The 10,174-nt window shown below is 38.2% G+C and overlaps 1 non-coding gene across 1 annotated transcript; it reads left to right on the top strand.

The window, feature by feature from the left end:
- Positions 1-9,423: 9,423 nt before the first annotated feature.
- On the top strand, positions 9,424-9,528 carry LOC115896281. Its single transcript, XR_004056183.1, has one exon. It is a non-coding gene; the product is annotated as a small nucleolar RNA U13 (small nucleolar RNA).
- The last annotated feature ends 646 nt before the right edge of the window (positions 9,529-10,174 follow it).

The raw sequence follows: 10,174 nt of genomic DNA, 5'->3' as shown, positions 1-10,174 counted from the left end.
TTTTAAGAAAGTTTACAAATTTGCATTGAGTGGCATTCAAAGCCATCCTGTTGGGCAAGCTTGATCTAAAGTATTCTTGAAGGTTTTAATTTTTTGTTGTTGTTGTTACAAGGTCGTGCTAAAGTATTCTTGAAGGTTTTAATTTTTTTTTTTTTTTTTTTTTACAAGGTCGCGCTCTATCGCCCAGGCTGTAGTGCAGTGGTGAGCTCATAGCTCATTGCAGCCTCTAACTCCTGCTTAAAGGATCCTTCTGCCTCAGCCTACCGAGTAGCTGGGTCTGCAGGCGTGTGCTACCACACCCAACTAATTTTTAAAAATTTTGTGTGTATGTAGATGGAGTCCCATTATATCCACCCAGGCTGGATACTTATTTTTATTAATATCTCTAAAAGATTTGAAGGGTAGGAGGAGAAAATTTCAGTCCCTTGAAATAACTTTCTTGCTGTGACTTTGTTTCATATTTTGGCTGAAGTCAAAATGTCCAAAGTTGTGCACTTGCTGATTGGATAATGTGTGTGATATCTTAATAACGTGCCTCATTATTTACAGTTCTACACTTAACTAACAACATGTAATAACGAACTGCTCATGGTCCAGTATTTCATTGTGTATGACAGTGTAACAGCCAGTTATAATAAATACTTTTTATTTTTCCCCTTGGTATTTTTATTTTACAGTGAGAAAAGGAAGAAATTTTTTAAAGCAATCTTTCAGTCTCTGGACTGTATAAATTTAGTGTTTGTGATTGTCCTTCACTAAAAAAGAATAACTATCAGTAATAGAGTTGACCGAAATCTAGATTAAATAATTTTCTATCATTATAACATGTTCAAAATTGTTAAAAGTAAAATTTACAATGGAAATGCTACAAAGATGTTTAGATACATGTTCATGTTTTTGAGCTAGGGCAGTACAGAAGATGATATATACAAAGTGATGTTTAAAAGGTCGATTGGCCGGGCGCGGTGGCTCAAGCCTGTAATCCCAGCACTTTGGGAGGCCGAGACGGGCGGATCACGAGGTCAGGAGATCAAGACCACCCTGGCTAACATGGTGAAACCCCGTCTCTACTAAAAATACAAAAAAACTAGCCGGGCGACCTGGCGGGCGCCTGTAGTCCCAGCTACTAGGGAGGCTGAGGCAGGAGAATGGCGTGAACCCGGGAGGCGGAGCTTGCAGTGAGCTGAGATCCGGCCACTGCACTCCAGCCTGGGCGACAGAGAGAGACTCCGTCTCAAATAAAATAAACTAAACTAAACTAAACTAAACTAAACTAAACTAAACTAAAATATAAAATAAAATATAAAATAAAATATAAAATAAAATAAAATATAAAATAAAATATAAAATAAAATATAAAATAAAATAAATAATAAAATAAAATAAAATAAAATAAAATAAAATAAAATCGATGGATTTCCTTTAGAGAGCTTTAAGTTTGGGGGTAAACCCTGGAGCTTTTTTATCCTGAAGATGATGGAACTTGAATATCCTTGTCCTCTGGACTATTCTGTTAGCTGTTATCTTTAATCTCTGTGGATCTAATGTAGAAGCACCTTTGGATACAACTAGATACCCTAGTTGAGGTAGGGGTAGGTTGGAAGTGGGGTGCATTAGGGGAAGAAAATCTTGGAAAAGGCCATCACCTATTCGTTTCTTCTCTTAGAGGATCTGTCATCTGACAAGGGCAAGACGAGCTGTGTTGAATTCATTTTTCCCCTTGGTATTTTAAAGTGAGAAAAGGAAAGAATTTTTTAAAGCAACTTTACATTCTCTGAACTGTATAAATTTAATGTTTGTGATTGTTGTGCATTAAGAATAAGATTTCCAAGCAGTTTTTCTTTAAAGAATTAAAAAATACATACCTCAATGGTATAACAGTAAAATGCTCAAGTGCCAAATGTACGGTTCTGGGTAACCAACATCCACATCAATACATAGAATGTTCAACAGAGGCGTTTTTAAAAACTGCCCCTTCTAACCACATCGACCACCATTACTACTATTTTGTATTGCTGTGCATGTTTTTGACCCTCACATAGAAGTAATTTTACAGTACGTAATTTTTTATGGCTGGCTTCCTTCCTCTTAGCAGTTTATTTGAATAGCTGGTTTGCTATTTTCAAGTAGAAAAAATGTAGTGAATGCAAGTCTATACGGATAAAACTTTTTTGAGAGGCCTTGAAATTCAGAGAACAGGTGTGGATCATATATTAGGTATTCTGATGCATTACATGAGCTATGTGAATGTATAAAAGGAGATAATTCCTAACTCCACCAATTTAAAAAACCTTATTATCCACTTAAAAGGAATATTTTCTTAAATTCCCTTTACTTAAAATTTAACTCCTGTTTTCATTTGTATTTGTATTTAATTTCCACAACCCTGCCTTCTTGGCTGCACATGAAACATGGTCTAAAGATAACATTGCTCTAAATAGAAGTAATAGGCTTATCTGATCACCTTATGAGATAGTGTTTTTAGACTCCATCTTTAAAAGACATAAAGAAACTGTGGTCAGAGAAGTCAAGATAAAGTAAATATGTAAATAAAATTAAAGGAGTCATTATTTACTTTCAAGCACTTGAGTGCGGATCACTAATCCTCTGCCTGTCCTAGCTAGGCCCAAGACTTTTATTTCTTTTTTTTTTTTTTTTTTTGAGGCGGAGTCTCGCTCTGTCCCCCGGACTGGAGTGCAGTGGCCAGATCTCAGCTCACTGCAAGCTCCGCCTCCCGGGTTTACGCCATTCTCCTGCCTCAGCCTCCCGAGTAGCTGGGACTACAGGCGCCCGCCACCTCGCCTGGCTAGTTTTTGTATTTTTAGTAGAGACGGGGTTTCACCGTGTTAGCCAGAATGGTCTCGATCTCCTGACCTCGTGATCCGCCCGTCTCGGCCTCCCAAAGTGCTGGGATTACAGGCTTGAGCCACCGCGCCCGGCCAAGACTTTTATTTCTTTCATGCTTTTATCCCATTAGGGTCATCCAGTGCCCCAAATTCAAATATGATCATTAAGTTGATATAGCCCAAATCTCTATTTCCAGCCCAGATTTCTTTAGGCTAATCTCAATTCTAGGAGTCTAATTCCAAATGCCTACTAGACTTCTCTTGACATCTTTGCCCACTGTGCTATTGGTTTGTTCATCAGTTTCACTGGTACATGTTTTCTGGAAAATATTACCTTGTTGGTTACATTTGTTGCTTATCTTTTCCTGTTGCTTATCTTCTAGTGAATATCTTTTTTTTTTTTTGAGACAGTCTCTGTTGCCTAGGCTGGAGTGCAGTGGCATGATCTCAGCTCACTGCAACCTCCACCTCCCAGGTTCAAGTGATTCTCCTGCCTCAGCCTTTGGTGTAGCTGGGACTATAGGCGCCCGCTACAATGCTTGACTAATTTTTGTATTTTTAGTAGAGATGAGGTTTTACCATATTGGCCAGGCTGGTCTTGAAGTCCTGACCTCATGATCCATCTGCCTCTGCCTCCCAAAGGGCTGGGATTACAGGCGTGAGCCACCGTGCCTGGCCGTGTATGTCTTTTTTTTTATACTGAAATGTGTTTGGGTGTAGTCAAATTTATTCGTCTTTTTCTTTATAATTTGTGTTTTAGGAGTCTTGTTTAAGAAATCTTTTTCTACCCCTAAATCACAACGTATTCATCTGTGTTTTTGCTAAAACTTTTAAACTTATAGTCTTCATATTAGGGCTTTACTCTACCCAGTATTTACTTTTTGTGCTTGAGAAAGGGGTCTACTCTCATTTGTTATTATTTTACATACAAACAACTAATTGTTCTAGCACCATTTATTGAAGAGTTAAACTTGTTTTTGTGGTTTGTAATGTCACTTATCTCAAATCAGGTTTCTAAACATCCCCGGGTTGCTTATTCTCTTCCATTGCTGTATTTGTATAACCTCTATAACAATACCATACTGTCATAATTGCTACAACTATGTAAGTGTTAATATCTAGCAAGGTAAGCTTCCCCACCTGTTTTCTTCAAATTGCATTGAGAATGCCTGGCCCTTTTACTACTCTATGAATTTGAGTCCTCTTGTCAAGTTCTATGAAAAACTTAACTTTTTACTGAAAATTAATTAGGGCCTCAGTTTTATTCTCTGTGATATGGTGATACCAGTGGTTATGACTAGATACAATTAATTTTGTAATATACTCAATGAATGGTTATTATCATTATCGTCTTTACCATCAATGAATGACCCTTTACTCTGGCTTTGAGACCCTAAATTCAGAAGTTTTACCTCTGACCACAGTCTCACATTCTGGTACATTTTTACTGCCACTAAACATTGATTTAGTTTTGAAATCCTCTCTTTTTCTATTCTGTTAGCCTGTTCCTGGATATATTTATTTTTCTCATTCCTCACAAAAGTTGTTCAAATCTTCACTATTCTACATTAATAATTATGTCTTCTATTAACATTACCAGGCTTATTTTGAACTCAAATGACCTTGATTTTTAGTTACCAGAGAAGCTTTTTTCACCATCATCTCTACTTGGTCATAATCCCTTCTATACTTAGCTTTTGTTCTGTTCTCCAAATCTAACTGCTTCCTGTATTCTAGAGCTGAATCCCTTTAAGACCTTGCTCCATCAGTTACTTCTCAAATTTTCATTTTTTGTTCTTTACTGGCCCTATAAATTGTTGATTTCCAGGCTTTTAGATTTCATCAGCCAATGAATTTTTAAATTGGGAAGCCAAGATAGGTTTGCCAATTTTTTATTTGGTCAAGAAAGGGCATTTAATAACAATATAACAAAACACTACTACCATCTACTTAGCGCAAGGAATTACATACAGCATTATAGTTAAGACTGTAGACTCTTGGAGCCACACTGTTTGGACTACAATTCTGATTCTACTAGGATAAATTATATAACTTGTAAAAATGTAGGTAATACCTACATCTTAAGGATGTATTGTGTATATGCACTGAATTAAGACATAGATAGCAATTAAAACAGTAGCTGGCACATATACATGCATAGTTAGTATGATATTTCATCATTATTTTTTACCTCATTAAAAACTCATCTTTTTTATTAGCTACACCTTGTTTTTTTCACAGTGGTTGGTCTAGATCTACATGATCAATGTAATTATGTAATGTGTCAATGCTAATAACATGGATATTGAGTATGTCAGATTGTTATTAATATAAAATGCTTAAAGGAACCCCATGCAGATTTCTGGAGCTCTTCCTCTAGATGTCTTTTTGACCCCTCCAAGTCTCATATTGAAATTTGATTCCAGCTGGGCACGGTGACTCACGTCTGTAATCCCAGCACTTTGGGAGGCTGAGCCGGGCAGATCACTTGAGACCAGGAGTTCAAGAGCAGCCTGGCCAATATGGTGAAACCCCATCTCTACTAAAAATACAAAAATTACTCAGGTGTGGTGGCACACACCTGTAACCCCAGCTACTCAGGTGGCTGAGGCACGAGAATCACTTGAACCCGGGAGATGGAGGTTGCAGTGAGCTTGTACCACTGCAACCAGCCTGGGTCACAGAGTGAGACTGTCTCAAAAAGGAAAAAGAAATTTGATCCCTAGTGTTGTAAGTAGGGCCTAGTGGGAGGTGTTTGGGTCATGGGGGTGGTTCCCTCCTGAATGGTTTGGTATAGTCTTTGTGATAATTAGTCCTTACTCTGTTTGCTCCTGTGAGAAGTGGTGGTTAAAAAGAGCCTGGGGCCGGGCGCGGTGGCTCACACCTGTAATCCCAGCACTTTGGGAGACCAAGGTGGGCGGATCACCTGAGGTCAGGAGTTCGAGACCAGACTGGCCAACATAGTGAAACCCCGTCTCTACTAAAAATACAAAAATTAGCTGGGTGTGGTGGCACATGCCTGTAATCAATCCCAGCTACTCGGGAGGCTGAGGCAGGAGAATCGCTTGAACCTGGGAGATGGAGGTTGCTATGAGCCGAGATCATGCCACTGCACTCCAGCATGGGCAATAGAGTGAGACTGTCTCAAAAAAAGAAACAAACAAACAAAAAACAAAGAGCCTGGGCACCCCCATACCGCTAACTCCTGGCCTTTCTCACCATGTGAACTGTGTATTCATGGGCTCCTCTTGCCTTCTGCCCTCAGTGTAAGCAGTCTGAAGATTTCACAAGAAGCAGATACTGGCATCATGCTTCTTGTACAGCCTGCAGAACCATGAGCCAAATCTCTTATTTAAATAAATGACCCAACCTCGGGTATTCCTTTACAGCAACTCAAACAGACTGAGACACATACTACAAAAGTTAAATGTACTGGATTTCTTAATAGTAGCTCTGGAAGTTAAAGGGCAATTCTTAAAATATCTGAAGAAAAATTACCTATAATTTAGATTTCTATACCAATCCAAACTAAGAACCCATTGTGAAACTACAAAAAAGTCATTTTCAAACCTAAAAGATTTTAAAAATACACAATCTACACATTCTCTTCTCAAAAAGCTAATAGAGGATGTGTTCCACCTAAATGAGGAATAAACTAAGAAAAAGTAGGACATTTGATCAAGGTTTAAGAAACCCAAAATAAGAGAAAGGTAAAAGGAATCACAGATTGATAGATTGGAAAAGTAGATGTAATTAATGGAACAACTAATATGCTTTAACAAATTAAGAGGATACTTACAGTGGACTATAGGTTGGGGTTAAATTAATGATTATATGAGAAGCTAATCAATTTTTTAAAAAAATTATTAAATCTGTCTATTCAACATTTTAAAGAGATAAAATGTTTTATTAGGACATTTTGACTTTGGTGTTTGGTGTTCTTACTTTCCCTTTGTGTATAAGGAACTACATTTGGAGCTGCCTTGCCTTAACCCCACAGTTTTAAGAGGAAGTCCAGTAAACTAGAAATAAATGGAAAACTAAAGAAACAAAACTGGGATCTGTAAATCAATAACATGGCGAAACTATTTTGAAATCACCTACCATAACACTTTGTGGTACTAAAAACTAGCAGTGTATAGAATTATCTATATAGCCAAGGTGGGAGGATCACCTGAGGCCAGGAGTTCAAGGTTATAGTGAGGTATGGTTATGCCTCTGCACCCCAGCCTGAGCAACAGAGCAAGACCCTGTCAGTCAATCCATAATAAATAAATAAACAAGCAAACACAGGATAGAATAGAGTGAGCTCTGAAGAAACCTTGTCTTTCCTATATTTCTCTAAGTGTATACTGACATACCACTTTTGCAGTCATTGACTAGACAAAGATTATGGTTACAAAGCAGATACATGATATACATAATTGTATATGCATATGTGCATAATTAAAAGCTTAATTCCATAGATCTTTGAAGTTTCTTTTTCTATTTTGGAAGCCATCTTTTTTGCCTTAGAAATTTCATGGTTACTATAATCTGCATATATAGTCATTAAATAATAAAATAACAAGGCAGATTCTTTCTTACCTCAGAAGTTTATGGAACTAGCTACTCCAAGCACTGATGAACTAGGCATTAAGCAGGAACCTGTATAATGCTTTGAGATATTGTAGTTGTGCATAGAATAAATGTGAGATTTAATAATGTTACCTTATATATTTAACTGTTTTGTTTTTATTTTGCCTCTGAGCTAGTAAATTCAGAGATAGCATTCTGTGTGAAATAATACTATTCAGATAAAAGGCACCCTGACTGACGTCAGCAAGTTGTTGGATTAGTAGGTTCCAGCCCTCAAACCGCTTTGGGAGCCTGGGATATCTGCTAAGAGGTTCTAGCACCCCAGTAGAATGAAAAACTCAAGAATAGACACACTGAAGAGGGTAAGAAGCAGAGTTTCACTTTACCTACATCCTTCTCCTCCAAGGCAGCAGAGTGCAGTGCTAAGAGAGGCCTCTTTGGCCCATGAGTTCTTCCAGGAAGGAAAGTAAGAGTCAAGTGAGTGCCCAGCTTCCCTAGCCTTGCATGGTGCCACCCAAAAGGCTCACTTCTGTTTTTCCCTATCCAGAATACTGAGGGACTCTTCACAGATAAATAGTCTACGAATAGCTAGGAGAAGGGAAAAGAAGCAGAAGCTTATAGCAACCAATACATGATTCTTCAGAGCTAGATGTGGAGTCTACTAACTGGCTTGCAGACTCCACCATAGGCTCACCTATGAGCCCTACAGGACACTTCACCTGCAGAATCCCTCAACTAGCTGACAAACACACCCAACACTCCATGTACCCATCCACTAGCCAGCAGCCCACCCTCCCCTGCAGATAGTGTATGCAGGCCCCGGCAGGTAGTACACAGATATCAGCAACTGGCTCCTGCTGGATTGGAAGAAGGCACACAACTTTGAACACTCTGGGGCACTGCACTAGAGAAAATAAAAGGAGGTTCTCAGCACCTAGTCTAGCTTTGTGAGATTGAAAGAAATCACACAATCCTAAGACTTCCCCTCCCAAGATAGAACAAGAGGAGTGGAGTGGGCATATCCATAGAAAAGGTCTGAGAGACCTTCAGAATCTGTAGTCAGGCTGACTGGTGAATGTCTTTCCCTTCTGAAGCTAGTCAGTAAAGACAGGAGGAAGTGATTATTTCTTCAAATGCAAAGGTAGAAGGCAAGGCTTAAAGGATCACACACACGCCAAGAAAACATGACAACCAAAGGAACAAATTAAAGTTCTAGCAGTTGACCCCAAAGAAACGAAGACCTATACATTACCTGATAAAGAATTCAAAACACTCATCTTGAATCTCAGTGAGCTAAGTAAAATCAGGAAAACAATACATGAAGAAATGAGAATTTCAACAAAGAAACCATTGAAAAATCTAATTCTGGCTAGGCACAGTGGCTCATGCCTGTAATCCCAGCACTTTGGGAGTTAAAGGCAGGCGGATCATGAGGTCAGGAAATTGAGACCATCCTGGCTAACACGGCGAAACCCTGTCTCTACTAAAAATACAAAAAATTACCCGGGCGTGGTGGTGGGTGCCTGTAGTCCCAGCTACTTGGGAGGCTGAGGCAGGAGAATGGCGTGAACCCAGGAGGTGGAGCTTGCAGTGAGCTGAGATCGCGCCACTGCACTCCAGCCTGGGCGACAGAGTGAGACTCCATCTCAAAAAAAAAAATCAAATTTTGGAACTAAAGAACACAATAACTGAACTGAAAAATTCAAAAGTGAGCTTCAGTGGCAGATTCAATCAAGCAGAAGGAAGAATCAGTGAACTTGGAGACAGACCATTTGAAATTATCCAGTCAAAGGAACAAAAAGAAAAAAGAATGAAGTAAGCCTACAAGACTCTAAACCAATATGCACATTATAGAAAGCAGAGAAAGAGAAAGCAGGCAGATAGCTTATTTAAAGAAATAATAGCAGAAAACTGCTCAAATCTGGGGAGGAAAATGAACATCCAGATCCACGATTCCCAAAGAATTCCATGTAGATTGAACATAAAGGTGTCTTCACTGATCTTTTTTGTGGTTCATAAGCATGATGATTGGGTTTTCATGCCATTGTGTGAGATGTGCCTTTCTCAGACGTTGCTAAAACACTGGCACATTACTTATCTGACATGAACAATTTTTCACTGAGACACATTATAATCAAATTGTCAAAAGTTAAAGAATTTTGAAAGCAGCAAGAGGAAAGCAACTTGTCATATACAAGGGAGCTCCTATAAGACTTTCAGTGGGTTTTTCAGCAAACTTTGCAAGGCAGAAGAGAATGAGATGATATAGTCAAAATATTGAAAGAAAAAAAGCCTGCCAACTAAGAATAATTTACCAACAAAGCTATCATTCAGAAAAGGAAAGATAAAGACTTTTCCAGAAAAACAAAAGCTGAGGGAGTTCATCACCACTAGACCTGCCTCACAAAAAATGCTTAAATTGAAACTAAAGTTGAAATACTTCAAGTGGAAACTAAAGGACACTAATTAGCAACATGAAAATGTGAAAGTATAAAACTCCCTGGTAAAGAGAAGGATAGAGTTACATTCAGAATATTCTTAATACTGTAATGTAATGGTGGTACATAAAATCATTTTTAATTCTGAGTTAAAAGTCTTAAAAACAACTATAGCTACAGTAATTTGTTAATTGATGCACAATATGAAAATGTACATTTTGACATAACAATGTGGGAGAGGATAGATGAGTTAAAGTGTAGAGTTTTTATATGAGATCTAAGTTGTTATTAGCATAACTGATTAGAATGTAT

This window comes from Rhinopithecus roxellana, chromosome 2 (genome assembly GCF_007565055.1).
Source record: "Rhinopithecus roxellana isolate Shanxi Qingling chromosome 2, ASM756505v1, whole genome shotgun sequence".
NCBI lineage: Eukaryota > Metazoa > Chordata > Mammalia > Primates > Cercopithecidae > Rhinopithecus > Rhinopithecus roxellana.
Note: the sequence above shows the minus strand (reverse complement) of the source record. Positions and strands in the feature narration are given on the sequence as shown.